At 43.5% G+C, this 15580-nt stretch overlaps 1 non-coding gene and 1 pseudogene across 1 annotated transcript; one reads left to right on the top strand and one right to left on the bottom strand.

The window, feature by feature from the left end:
* LOC136157184 (fer-1-like protein 4) overlaps positions 1–15580 on the top strand; it is a 44061-nt pseudogene that overhangs the window by 24629 nt on the left and 3852 nt on the right.
* Positions 532–638, bottom strand: LOC136162027 (U6 spliceosomal RNA). Its single transcript, XR_010661879.1, has one exon. It is a non-coding gene; the product is annotated as a U6 spliceosomal RNA (small nuclear RNA).

The following is a 15580-nucleotide window of genomic DNA, read 5'->3' as shown; positions in this document are numbered from 1 at the left end:
TCTAATTATGATGGGTTCTTTACTGTGAACATTTTTCTTTTTGTTTTTTGGTATCTTTAGCCCTGAATACAAGCTGTAAAGAGGAACAACTTTGTATCACCTATGAACTGTTTAACTTTGGGCACGAAACTTTCCTTTTTTAAAAAAGCATTTTTGTTTTTTTGGGGCTGAGCTGAATCTTCGTTGCAGCATGCAGGCTTCTCTAGTCATGGTGTGAGGGTGACATGTGGGTTCTGGTTCCCTGACCAGGGATCGAATCTGGACCTCCTACACTGGGAGTGCAGAGTCTTAGCTACTGGACCACCAGGGAAGTCCCACTATGCTTTGTTTTGGGACTCAGCGTCCTTATCTGTCTACAAGCAGATAAGATATGCTGTCTTCAGAGCAAATGGAAAATCAAATGAGATGATGCCTCAGTAACTTGGTCTAGTTTGTTAGACTACTAGTAGACTAGACATACTAGTTTGGTAATTATCCTTATTTTATTTTCTTCAATTATTTTTATTAGTTGGAGACTAATTACCTTACAATAAAAATATGGAATGCTTCACGAATTTGCGTGTCATCCTTGTGCAGGGGCCATGTTAATCTTCTCTGTATCGTTCCAATTTTAGTATATGTGCTGCCGAAGCAAGTACTAATTATCCTTATTTTATAGGTGTTTTTGTACCTGTAGAAAAGTCTAGACTCCCTTAGCCCACTCCCCTCTTCCTTCTGCTCCCACTTCCCATATCTCAGTCCCAACAGTACATTCATCCTAGACAATAGGAAGGAAGGTCCTTTCCCTTCTATTTATTTATTTATTGTTTTTCAGATTTTGGCTGCACTGGGTATTCATTGCAGTGTTCAGGCTTAGTTGCCCCACGGCATGTGGGATCTTAGTTCCCTGACCAGGGGTTGAACCCTACATTGCAAGGTAGATTGTTAACCACTGCACCACCAGGGAAGTCCCTCCCTCCCTCCTATTTATATCATAAAACACCTGTTTCCTGAAGTCTCTGGAGACCTTGCAGTCAGCTGGACCTTCTGCTTCTAACAACATTGCAGCCTAGATGGTCTGAAATAATTTCCTGATACACTACATCTAGAAATGCTAGATAAGGAGTCTTTTATACAAATGCTAAACTCATAAGAAGGGGAATTCTCAATGGTCAAATGAGGAAATAGCAGGAATCCAGAACAAGCCCTAAAGTCAGATTCTCTTGAGAATATCTGGACCCCAAGGCTTAGGTTCTAATACTCAACAGCCTATACATGGTGGGAGACACAACTAAGACACTTGCATAAAGCAGGTCCCAGGAAGGGCTCTACTGTCAGAGAAAGGTGGTCAAGAGGAAGCCTACCCACTGGAAAAGGAGCCTGTAAGGTAAATGGTCTGTCTCATCCTCTGTTCCAGCTGGGTGAAACAGAAAAAATACCTTTTCTGAGGATTTATTATTAGAGTTTTGCCCTCACATTGATTTAGGACTTGAATTTTAAAAAAAATGTATTTCTTGCAAATCAAAACCACAATGAGGTACCATTACACGCCAGTCAGGATGGCTGCTATCCAAAAGTCTACAAGCAATAAATGCTGGAGAGGGTGTGGAGAAAAGGGAACCCTCTTACACTGTTGGTGGGAATGCAAACTAGTACAGCCACTATGGAAAACAGTGTGGAGATTTCTTAAAAAACTGGAAATAGAACTGCCATATGACCCAGCAATACCACTTCTGGGCATACACACTGAGGAATCCAGATCTGAAAGAGACACGTGCACCCCAATGTTCATCGCAGCACTGTTTATAATAGCCAGGACATGGAAGCAACCCAGATGCCCATCAGCAGATGAATGGATAAGGAAGCTGTGGTACATATACACCATGGAATATTATTCAGCCGTTAAAAAGAATTCATTTGAATCAGTTCTAATGAGATGGATGAAACTGGAGCCCATTATACAGAGTGAGGTGAGCCAGAAAGATAAAGAACATTACAGCATACTAACACACATATACGGAATTTAGAAAGATGGTAACGATGGCCCTATATGCAGGGCAGAAGAAGAGACGCAGAAGTACAGAACAGACTTTTGAACTCTGTGGGAGAAGGGGAGGGTGGGATGTTTCGAAAGAACAGCATGTATATTATCTGTGGTGAAACAGACCACCAGCCCAGGTGGGAGGCATGAGTCAAGTGCTCGGGCCTGTTGGGCTGGGAAGATCCAGGGGAATCGGGTGGAGAGGGAGGTGGGATGGGAGACCAGGATGGGGAATTCGTGTAACTCTATGGCTGATTCACATCAGTGTATGACAAAACCCCCTGAAAAATTTAAATAAATAAATAAATAAATAAATAAAAATGTATTTCTTTACTTGGCTGCGTCAGGTCTTAGTTTTGGCGTGCAGGATCTATGTTGTGTCATGTGGCATCTTCATGTTGTGGTACACAGACTCTAGTTGTGGTACACGGACTCTAGGTGTGGCATACGGACTCTAGTTGTGGCACATGGACTCTAGTTGTGATGCACGGACCCTAGTTGTGATGCACAGACTCTAATTGTGGCACATGGACTCTAGTTGTGGTACACAGACTCTAGTTGTGGTGCACGGACTCTAGTTGTGGTGCACGAACTCTAGGTGTGGCATGTGGACTCTAGGTGTGGTACACGGACTCTAGGTGTGGCATGTGGACTCTAGGTGTGGTACACGGACTCTAGGTGTGGCATGTGGACTCTAGTTGTGGTGCACGGACTCTAGTTGTGGTGCACATACTCTAGTTGTGGTGCACGGACTCTAGTTGTGGCACATGGACTCTAGTTGTGGCACATGGACTCTAGTTGTGATGCACGGACTCTAGTTGTGGCACATGGACTCTAGTTGTGGCGCATGGACTCTAGTTGTGGCACATGGACTCTAGTTGTGGCACATGGACTCTAGTTGTGATGCACGGACTCTAGTTGTGGCACATGGACTCTAGTTGTGGCACATGGACTCTAGTTGTGGCACATGGACTCTAGTTGTGATGCACGGACTCTAGTTGTGGCACATGGACTCTAGTTGTGGCGCATGGACTCTAGTTGTGGCACATGGACTCTAGTTGTGGCACATGGACTCTAGTTGTGATACACGGACTCTAGTTGTGGTACACGGACTCTAGTTGTGGTGCACGGACTCTAGTTGTGGCACATGGACTCTAGTTGTGGCACATGGACTCTAGTTGTGATGCACGGACTCTAGTTGTGGCACATGGACTCTAGTTGTGGCGCATGGACTCTAGTTGTGGTGCATGGACTCTAGTTGTGGCACATGGACTCTAGTTGTGATGCACGGACTCTAGGTGTGGCATGTGGACTCTAGTTGTGGTGCACGGACTCTAGTTGTGGTGCACATACTCTAGTTGTGGTGCACGGACTCTAGTTGTGATGCACGGACTCTAGTTGTGGCACATGGACTCTAGTTGTGATGCACGGACTCTAGTTGTGGCACATGGACTCTAGTTGTGATGCACGGACTCTAGTTGTGGCACATGGACTCTAGTTGTGGTACACAGACTCTAGTTGTGGTACACGGACTCTGTGGTGCACGGACCCTAGGTGTGGCATGTGGACTCTAGTTGTGGTGCACGGACTCTAGGTGTGGTGCACGGACTCTAGGTGTGGTACACGGACTCTAGGTGTGGCATATGGACTCTAGTTGTGATACACGGACTCTAGTTGTGGTGCACGGACTCTAGTTGTGATATATGGACTCTAGTTGTGGTGCACGGACTCTAGTTGTGATATATGGACTCTAGGTGTGGCGCACGGACTCTAGTTGTGGCGCACGGACTCTAGTTGTGGCACATGGACTCTAGTTGTGATACACGGACTCTAGTTGTGGTGCACGGACTCTAGTTGTGATATATGGACTCTAGGTGTGGCGCACGGACTCTAGTTGTGGCGCACGGACTCTAGTTGTGGCACATGGACTCTAGTTGTGATACACGGACTCTAGTTGTGGTGCACGGACTCTAGTTGTGATATATGGACTCTAGGTGTGGCGCACGGACTCTAGTTGTGGTGCACGGACTCTAGTTGTGGCACATGGACTCTAGTTGTGGTGCACGGACTCTAGTTGTGATGCACGGACTCTAGTTGTGGCACATGGACTCTAGTTGTGATACACGGACTCTAGTTGTGGCACATGGACTCTAGTTGTGATGCACGGACTCTAGTTGTGGCACATGGACTCTAGTTGTGGTACACGGACTCTGTGGTGCACGGACCCTAGGTGTGGCATGTGGACTCTAGTTGTGGTGCACGGACTCTAGGTGTGGTGCACGGACTCTAGGTGTGGTACACGGACTCTAGGTGTGGCATATGGACTCTAGTTGTGGTACACGGACTCTAGTTGTGGTACACGGACTCTGTGGTGCATGGACTCTAGGTGTGGCATGTGGACTGTAGTTGTGGTGCATGGACTCTAGTTGTGATACACGGACTCTAGTTGTGGCACATGGACTCTAGTTGTGATGCACGGACTCTAGTTGTGGCACATGGACTCTAGTTGTGGTACACGGACTCTGTGGTGCACGGACCCTAGGTGTGGCATGTGGACTCTAGTTGTGGTGCACGGACTCTAGGTGTGGTGCACGGACTCTAGGTGTGGTACACGGACTCTAGGTGTGGCATATGGACTCTAGTTGTGGTACACGGACTCTAGTTGTGGTACATGGACTCTAGTTGTGATGCACGGACTCTAGTTGTGGCACATGGACTCTAGTTGTGGCACATGGACTCTAGTTGTGGCACATGGACTCTAGTTGTGATGCATGGACTCTAGTTGTGGTACACGGACTCTAGTTGTGGTGCACAGGCTCAGTAGCTGCAGCACACGGGCTTAGGTGCTCTGCAGCATATGTGATCTTAGGTCCCTGATCAGGGATCCAATCCACGTCCCTTACATTGCAAGGTGAATTTTTAACCATAGGACCACCAGGGAAATCCCTAAGACTTGAGATTTTATTATCTGCATAATTCAGAAAATTCAAAGCTGAGAAACTGGATTAAAGTGGTCCCAAATCAGGCTTCACAGACTCCAGAGATTTAGATAACCAAATTTGGGTTCACAATCCTAAATGACAATCTATGTAAGAAAACAATCATCTATAAAAATAAATGGAAAAAAAGAAAAGAAAACAATCATCAGGAAAAATTATGAGAAAGAAATAACACAAAGGAGAATTAGATCTCCAAAGGCTTTGGATGTTAGAATTTTCAAATATTAAAATACAAAACAGCTGTTTAAAATTATTTCACAGGGAGAGAACAAAAGGCTATAGAAATTGACTGGACAGGACTTCCCTGGTGGACCAGTGGCTAAGACTCTGCCCTTCCAGTGCAGGGGACCTGGGTTTGATCTCTGATCAGGGATCTAGATCCCACAGGCTGCAATTAAGACCCAGTGCAGCCAAATAAATAAATAATAAGTAATATTTTAAAAAATTTGCTGGGCAGTTTTGAAAATAAGGACTTCCCTGGTGGCTCAGCTGGTAAAGAATCCACCTGCAATGCGGGAGACCTGGGTTCAATCCCTGGATTGGGAAGATGCCCTGGAGAAGGGAATGGTTACCCACTCCAGTATTCTGGCCTGGAGAATTCCCTGGACCACAGTCCGTGGAGGCCCAGAGAGTCATACATGACTGGGAGACTTTCACTTTCACTTTTCACTTTCCCTTTGAAAATAATAAAATTTCTAAAGCTGGAGTGCCATGAAAAATCAAATGTAATTTAAAATTTTATTTTAAAAATTTATTATTTATTTTGGCTGTGCCGGGTCTTCTTTGCAACATGCAGTACTTTGTGGCATGTGAGCTTAGTTGCAGTATGTGGGATCTTAGTACTTTGCGGCATGTGAGCTTAGTTGCAGTATGTGGGATCTTAGTTCTCCAACCAGGGATTGATCCTGTCCCCTCTGCATTTGGAGCGCAGAATCTTATGCACTGGACCACCAGGGAAGTCCCCAAATCAAATCTTATTAAATGCACATACATAGCAGAACGGGTGAATAAACTATGGTAAGGCTACACACCAGTGTACTATGCAGCTGTAAAAAGAATGAAGAAGGTCTCTGAACCAAGATGGAGTTATTTCCAAGACACAGTATAGAGTGAAAAAAGCAGAATACAAAAGAGTACCTACAGTGCCACTCTCCATGTAAGAAAGAAAAAGATCCAAGGAATTTACATAGTTGTTCCTCTGTGAACCAGAAATACCAGAAGAATAAACTAGAAACTAACAGGGCTGATTTACCTAAAGAGTGTGGATGGTTAAGGAGTGGAAAGAAAGGGAGAATGCAATTCAAGCAGTGTCCTGTGTGCTATAAGCCAGGCACAAGGCTAAGGGTTGCTACCCTGGAACTAAAAAGCTAATTCTAAAATTACAATGGAAGAACAAAGTGCCAAGAGTAGTCAAGGCAATTTTGAAGAACAATGTAGGAAGAGAAGAATTCTTATAAGCTATGGTAATTAAGGCAGTGTGGTTTTGGCATGGGAACAGATGATTAGGCCAATGGGACAGGGTAGAAGTTAAAAAAAAAACAGACACAGATGGGAATTCCCTGCTGGTCCAGTGGTTAGGACTCCATGCTTCCACTGCTGAGAGTCCAGATTTGATTTCTGGTTGGGGAACTTAGATCCTGCAAGCTACTCATCTTGACCAAAGGGGAAAAAAAAAACAAAAAAACAGACCTAGAAACTTACATCATAGTTGGCACTGCAGATCATTTTGGGGGGAAATGAGACTGTTCTGCAAGTGGTCCCATGAAGATGGATTATTTATGTGGAAAAAATAAAATGAAATTCTTAACTTATAGCATCCACAAAAAAATCCAGCCAAATCTGATACTTGATTGTGAAAAGTGAAACTATAGGGAAATATTAAGATTTCTTTATGATATTGGGTGGGGGGAAGTTTTCCTAAATTAGGAAAAAAAAAATAATACATGTGACTTCATTCAGACTAAACTTCTAGGCATCCATAGACATGTTCGATTAAATGACAGCCAAAACACAGACTGGGTCAAATATTTACCCTATGTGTGTGCAATATGCTTCAGTAACTCCTGCAAATCTGTAAGAAGACCAAAAAGAAAAATTGAGAAAAAAATATGAAAAGGGAATTAACTGAAGAAGAAATTCCAATGTCAATAAACATATTAACAAGTCTTACAGCTTAGGACTCCCCTGGTGGTCCAGTGGTTAAAACTCTGTGCTTCCAATGCGTGGGTTGGTGGGGTGGAAGGTGGTGAGGGTTCGACTGATTGTTGGTCGGGAACTAAGATCCCACAGGCTGTGCAGTGCAACCAAAGAAACAAAACAAAACAACAAGGAAACCTGCACCTTAATTGTAATCTGACAGGCAAATGATTGAAGCCGTGAGACATTTCCCTCTCTTTGAGTGGCAAGATTAGACAGGGGCTGGGCAGCTATGGAACTCTACCGCAGTGCTGGTAGAAGGAGGCATTAGTTCTTTTTGCTGCTGCAGCCAGTTACCGCAGACTTACCGTCTATCTAATCATCTTACTGTTTGGAAGAGCAGAAATCCAAAACAGGTTGCACTAGGTTGAAATCAAGGTGTTGCCCCAATTGCCTTCCTTCTACAGGCTCTGGCAATCATTTGCTTGTCTTTTTGACCTTCTACAGGCGGCCTGTGTATCTTGGCTCATGACCTCTTCCTCGATCTTCAAAACCAGCAGCGTAGAACCTTTAAATCTCTCTCCCTGAGTTTCTCATCTCCCTCTTTCACTTATAAAAACCATTGTGATTATATTGGACTCACCTGGATAATCTAGGCTACTTCCTTCATCTTGTGATCTTCAATCCCATCTGCAAATTCTCTTTTACTATGTAAAGGAAGATATTCATAGGTTCAGGGATACTTGGACATCTTGTGGGGCGCTTTATTCTGCCTGCCACACAATGTAAATTGTTGTAACAACTTTGGAGAACAGTTTGTAGTAAGAGGTACAATATGTTGTCAAATGGAAGATCCTCATAGCCAATACCCAGTAATTATGCTTCTAGATAAAATCTTAGAAAAATTTTCACATAATGTGTCTAAGAAAACATATATGCTCATTCTAGTAGTATTTGTGATAATAACAAATTTAGAGATAACCTAAAATGTTCCTAAATAGGAGAGAGAGAGTGTGTATCAGTCATATAACAAATACTACAGTTAAACTGAACGAACTACAGTAACATGTATCAATAAGGATACATCTCCCAACAGAAATTTGGATGAAGTAAGCAAGTTTGATGATTCCCAGTTTGTGGAAGGTGGCACCAATGGGGCGTTTCCCCTTCCTTTTCCTGAAAATCACCCCCAAACAAGAATAATTAACAAAAAATCTGAGTTCCAATTATGCTGAAATCAGAGCTTTAAAACTGCAGGGCAGCTGAAGAGCCTCCAAGAGCATGCAGATGGAGTCATGTGCATGAAGGAAGGGAGAGAGGACATCACTCATCAGAGCTCAAGGCCAGCAGAGTCTGTGTCTCAAGGGGGAAGAGTACACCCTGAGGATTAAAGCTAGCGTTACTCACTAAAAGCTAAAAATGCTGGATCAAATTTTAAAGACATCTTAAAATTTAAAAAAAATTCGTTGAATCATAGTTGATTTACAATGTTGTGTTAATTTCTGATGTAAAGCAAAGTGATTATACATATATATATGATATACATATATATGTGTTATACACACATATATATACATATGTATATATGTATATAAGTGAAAGTGAAGTCGCTCAGTCGTGTCCGACTCTTTGCGACCCTGTGGACTGTAGCCTACAAGGCTTCTCCGTCCATGGGATTCTCCAGGCAAGAAGACGCTTTAACCTCTGAGCCACCAGGGAAGTCCTGTATGTATATATGTATATGTATACATATATATACACATATACATATGTGTGTACACATATATGTGTATATACATATGTATGTATGTATATATGTTATAAGAGCACATATATAATTTTAAAGACATCTTAAAATTAAAAAAAATTCACTGAATCATAGTTGATTTACAATGTTGTGTTAATTTCTGATATAAAGCAAAGTGATTATACATATATATATGTTATACATATATATGTATATACATATATACATATATGTTATACATATGTATATGTGTATATATGTATGTATACATGTTATATGTGTATATATGTATGTATATATGTTATACACACATATATATTCCTTTTCATGTGTCCGTATGATTTATCACAAGATATTGAATATAGTTCCCTGTGCTATACAGTAAGACCTTGTTGTTTATCCATCCTACATCCTACATATAATAATTTGCATCTGCTAATTCCCAACTCCCAACCCATCCTTTCCCTGCCTCCTCCCCCTTGGCAACCACAAGTCTGTTCTCTATGTCTGTGAGTCTGTTTCTGTCTCATAATTAAGTTCGTTTGTGTCATCTTTTAGATTCCACATATAAGTGATATCATATGGTATTTGTCTTTCTCTTTCTGACTTACTTCACTTAATATGACAATCTCTAGCTCTATCCATGTTGCGGCAAATAGCATTATTTCATTATTTTTTTATGTTGAATTGTATTCCATTGTGTGTGTGTGTGTGTGTGTGTGTGTGTATCATATCTTCTTTATCCACTCATCTGTCCATGGAAATTTAGGTTGTTTCCATGTCTTGGTTATTGTGAATAGTGCTGCTATGAACATGCGAGTGCATGTATCTTTTTTATTGTTGCTATATTTTCTCTATTTCTTTTTGGCCATGTCAAGAGGCATGTAGGATCTTAGTTCCTTGAGCAAGGATCGAACCTTTGCTCCCTGTAGAGGAAGCAAAGAGTCCTAACCACTGGACTGCAGAGAATTCCCTGTATCTTTTTGAAGTACAGTTTTTTTCTGGGTATATGCCCAGGAGTGGGATTGCTGGATCATATCGCAACTCTATTTTTAATTTTTTGAGAAACTTCCATACTTCAAAAACATCTTTTAAATGTAATGTTGAGCTTCCAAGAAAGTAAGAGATTTTAGAGTAGGAAAAAACCCCAAGTAAAAGCAGGAACTGCTTTAAAATGCACCCACGGTTTTGTTATTATCCAACTATGGTGAAGCCAACAGATCAGATGGCTGCCATTGAAAAGATTGTTGTTTGTTTCGGTTTTCTAGAGGTGGGGCAGGCTGTGCCTTGCAGGGTTACCCAGGAAAACATGGTGGCTAGTCTGAAGGCAGAAGGAACAAGGGAAGCATGAGGGCCAGAGCCTTTGTTGTGTCTGTGCGTGTGCGTGCGTGCGTGTGTGTGTGTGTGATGGAAAGGCAAAGCAGCATAAGCAGGCTTATGACTGGCTAGTTTGAATAATTCCTACGGGCTTTAGGGTACAGTAATTGTCTCACTGTCTCTAGCTGTCTGAACCTGGCCATGGGGATGATAAAAACAGAGGAATGTTACTTTCTGGAATATAAAGGCCAGATAGAGGAGGTGGTTGGATGTTGTATGGGGTCTGGATTAGTTGGTTTGTATATGAAAAGTACTCTGGCAAATGTGTTGCTTGCTAACTCTAGGAATTAGTAGCCCTGGCAGGGGCAGTCTCTCCAGGGTCAGTACAGCCCCAGATATCAGAGCATCAAAAATACAGAAAATTGGACTGGTGGTCCAGGGGTTAAAAATCTGTCTGCCAGTGCAGGGGCCACAGGGTTCGATCCCTGATCAGGAAAGATTCCACATGCCTTGGGGCAACTGAGCCCTCACACCACAACTACCGAAGCCTGAGCTCTGGAGCCGGGGAGCCACAACAAGAGAAGCCACCACAATGAGAAACCCACACACCACAATGAAGAGTAGTCTCACATAGTCAAAAACAAATAACGGAAAAGAATACAGAAAATATGGAAGTACAACTAATACAGGAACTAAGAGAAAAGGAGTAGTAAAGCTGGCTTTCACCCCACACTCACTGCTGACCAGAGACCTCCTCTTCCTCATGGCAGGCAGTGAGGACAGAAGATGAAATCCTGGGGCCACCTGGAGCCCGCACACCTACACCTTCAGCATAAGGATGAACAAAGATAGGAACTTGCAAGGCAGAAGGAGACATCAAGGAAGCTTGCCTGTCTTAACCCTGGCATTGATTAGAGGGGAAAAGTCTCCCTAAGCATCCACGACCACAGTCTGCATTCTCACCTCTGATGTAATCCCCACAACCTCAATTAGAAGATTTCATTCATTTGTTCATTTACTTGTTTATTGTTTTTGATTGCTATGGGCCTTTGTTGTTGCTAGAGGGCTTTCTCTAGTTGAGGTGCACAGGCTCCTCGTTGTGGTGGATTCTCTTGTTGTGGAGCATGGGCTTCAGTAGTTGCAGCACTCGGGCTCAGTAGTTGCGGCGTGTGGGCTCCAGGGCAAGAGGGCTTGGAGGATTTAATTTAAAGTGGCTGCAGGTTGGTAGTTTGCCTAGGGAACTGGCAGGAGTGAAAACAAGCCCTCTTTGGGAGAGAACACCCACAACAAGCCCTCAGCATGAGTCATACCAAATATGAGTTGTGATTAAAAAGTACCAAAAGAAAAAGAGAAAGACCATCAGGAGTAAGAATTAGCAAAAATAACAACAGATTCAGACCCCAAGTCCATTGATATTGGAATGACTAGGTAGAGAATATGAAATGTTTAAAGAAATAGAATGAAATTAAAATGAGCAAGGAACAAGAGACCATTACAAATAAACAGCAAGTTTGAAGGACCAGTTAGAATGTTTAGAAATTAGAAATGTAATATTGAAAATTAAAAACTCAATGATGGAGCAAAAGATTTGAAGTCATTTCACAAAAGCAAATATATATATACAAGGCTAATAAGCACACTCAAAAGTGAAAAAAGAAAGCTCAACATGCTTCATCAGCAGGGAAACAAAAATTAAACCCCAATGAGCTTCAATTTTACATGCATGAGAATGACAAAAATAAAAAAGATTGACAATACCAAATGCTGGGAAAGATGAGGAGCAACTGGAACTCTGCTGTGTATAAATTCTATTTCAGTAATTTATGCATGTTATGTATTTACTCAATTACATAGTCTTCAAAAACAGAAAAAGTAAGTTTACTACATACAGTTTAAACCATGAAAGATCATGCTATATATTGCCTAGGGATACATGTATATGTAACAGAAGTATTTTTTCTTTTTGTGTGTGTGTGTGAGAAACCCCAATTAGAAAACCCCAAATAAAGAGTTCTCCCTATTTTAGAGATGGAAAGGGAATTAAATCCGGTCACGTACTCAAGAGACATTTGTCGGTAGTGTTTTATTTATGAAGCTGGGCACACACATGCTCATTGTATTATTTTTTTATTTAGCTAAAATATTCTTAATTTAACAAAAAAAAAACTTCCCTGGTGGTCCAGTGGTTAAGAACCCACCTTGCAATGCAGGGGACACCAGTTTGACCCCTGGTCCTGGAAGAGCCAACATGCCGTGGAGCAGCTAAGCCCGGCTGCCACAGCTCCTGAGCCTATGTGCTGCAACTCCTGAAGCCTGCACACCCTAGAGCCGAGCTCCACCACAAGAGAAGCTGCTGCAGTGAGAAGCAGTGAGAAGCCCAAGCCCCACAAGGAAGAGTAGCTTCCCCTCACAGCACAGAGAAATCGGTGTGCCCAGCAACCAAGACCCAGTGCAGCCAAAAATAAAAAAATTAAATAAATTAAAAACAAAACAAAAAAGGGATAAAAAGTAAAATAAAGTAAAAGTAAAATGAAAGTAAAATGTGCTCATTGTGAAAGAGTGAAACAAACAATATGGAAAGTTATTAATTGAATAGTAAGTCCCTTATACAATGAGAAACTTTATTTTGGGGGGCTCCAAAATCACTGCAGATGGTGACTGCAGCCATGAAATTAAAAGACGTTTGCTCCTTGGAAGAAAAGCTATGATCATCCTAGACAGCATATTAAAAAGCAGAGACATTAGTTTGCAAACAAAAGTCCATCTAGTCAAAGCTATGGTTTTTCCAGTAGTCATGTATGGATGTGAGAGTTGGACTATAAAGAAAGTTGAGCACCCAAGAATTGATGTTTTGAACTGTGGTGTTGGAGAAGACTCTTGAGAGTCCCTTGAACAGCAAGGAGATCAAACCAGTCAATCCTAAAGGAAATCAGTCCTGAATATTCATTGGAGGGACTGATGCTGAAGCTGAAACTTCAGTGTTTTGGCCACCTGATTCGAAGGACTGGCTCATTAGAAAAGACCCTGAAGCTGGGAAAGATTGAAGGCGGGAGGAGAAGGGGACGACAGAGAATGAGATGGTTGTATGGTATCACTGACCCAATGGACATGAGTTTGAGCAAGCTTAGGGAGTTGGTGATGGACAGGAAGGCCTGGCGTGCTGCAGTCCATGGGGTCGCAGAGAGTCACACACAACTGAGTGACTGAACTGACTATACATGTTTCCACATATTTTGTTTCATTATATGTATATATAGAGTAGGTTGTATTTATTTATTTATGGCTGCACTGGGTCTTCGTTGCTGCACACGGGCTTTCTCTAGTTGTGGCAAGCAGGGGCTCCTCTCTAGTTGTGGTGCGTTGGCTTCTCATTGCAGCGGCTTTTCATGTTGAGGCTTGAGGGCTCCAGAGTGCAAGCTCAGTTGTGGTGCACAGGCTCAGCTGCCCCTCAACACATGGAGTCTTCATGGACCAGGGATTGAATCCATGTGCCCTGCATTGGCAGGTGGATTCTTAACCACTGGACCGCCAGGGAAGCCTTCATTATATTCCTGTTATACCTATTTGTATGATAATAATTACAGTATTTCAATAATTAAAGGAAAGTATGTCACCTTATCCAACCTCTCAGCTAACGTCTTGCGGTGGAAGAATTTTCCGTGGTAACTTCCTGTTTTTAGTAAATCGGAGAGTTGGCCCAGCAAGGGCAGCCTTGGGTTTGATGTTTCTCTCATTTCCACCCCATACTGTCTCCCTAGGCTACTAACCTGGCTCCTGCAGACCCCAATGGCAAAGCAGACCCCTGTGTGGTGGTGAGCGCTGGCCGGGAGCAGCTGGACACCAAGGAACGATACATCCCCAGGCAGCTGAATCCCATCTTTGGAGAGTGAGGCTGGGCCCTGGGCCTGGGGATGGGGAATAACTTTGCCATCTGGCCCTGTGACTCTCACTCAGGCAGCTAGTGGTGATGGTGGGGGAATGGACAGGGGTGCTGAGTCCACCCCTTCCCCCGCAGGACCACCCCCAGGGTGTGGGGGTGTTCTCAGCTGTGCTCTCTCCTGACCAGGGTCCTGGAACTCAGCATTTCACTCCCTGCTGAGCCTGAGCTGACCGTAACTGTGTTTGATCATGACCTCGTGGTTTCTGATGACCTCATTGGAGAGACCCACATTGATCTGGAAAACCGATTCTATAGCCACTACAGGGCGAACTGTGGGCTGGCGTCCCAGTATGATGTATGAGTCCCACAGGGCCCTTGGGAGTCATTCTAAGTCTGACCAAAGACTTTCAAGGTCACATCCCACCTGAAGGTCCAGATCCTTTAATTTCATAGCAGGGACTCCCCTGCAACCAAAACATTATAGCTTATTGGTCAAGAAATGGGCTTGGAAGTTGGGACCCGTAACTAATAAGTCACTTGACTTCCTTGAGCTTCAGTTTCTTCATCCGCAAAATGGGGGTAATAATATCAGTATCTCTTTCATAGGAGAATCTGGCATGCATACTTGATTTTCACCATTACTGTAAGCGAGGACTAACCTGTTCTCCAGTAGAGTTATGAACCTGGATCCTAAGTCCTCAAGGGCCCCCATCCCTGCCCCTGTGCCCAACTATGTTTATGTGCTGGATCCAACCGAGGCACCTTCCGTTTCCGCCCGCAGGGATGGGTACAATGCCTGGCGTGATGCATTCCGGCCTTTGCAGATCCTGGCGGGGCTATGCCAATGCTGTGGCCTCCCCCCACCTGACTATTGAGTCGAGGCTGTCAAGGCAGGCAGCAAACTCTTTCTGACACCGCCAGAGACCCTGCCCCCAGGTACCAGCCTCTCTCTGTTGGACAATCCAGAGGGGGCAAGATGGTAGAGCAAGGTATGGGGGAGGCCACCGATGATCAGTCTAATGTGTCCCCAGAGATCCCGCCTCCCTCTGCAAGCAGAGGAGGTGAGTTTGGCTGAGAAATGACAATAGTGGAGAGAAAATGGTCTTTGTCGGTGAGCGTGAGATCTCTGGGGAGCCCTAGTGAACCCCTAAGAACCATAGCTAATTGAGGACACAGGGGTCCCATGCAATATACAACATGGTGCAGAATTTAGCTTGTGCTTCATACATGGCCAGTGGTCTGTTTTCTAAACAAGGTTTGCACAAAGGCCACAGCCCCTCCAATCCCACTGTCCCCCGACTGCTGGCTTTTCACTGGCAAAAGTTGTTACAGCAGCATCCTCTACTTTCTATGCATTGTGGACATGCCCTCCCAGGAAATCGGTTTGTCCAGTATAGCAGTTGCCTCAGCTCAGAGCATCTATTGAGGGTGGGAGATTGGGAGGAAGGGAGCAGAGTTGGGAACTGTGTGGAACCCAAGCT

The sequence above is a fragment of the Muntiacus reevesi genome, chromosome 2, assembly GCF_963930625.1.
Source record: "Muntiacus reevesi chromosome 2, mMunRee1.1, whole genome shotgun sequence".
NCBI classification, from domain to species: Eukaryota; Metazoa; Chordata; class Mammalia; order Artiodactyla; family Cervidae; genus Muntiacus; species Muntiacus reevesi.
This window is presented reverse-complemented; position numbering and strand designations above follow the sequence as displayed.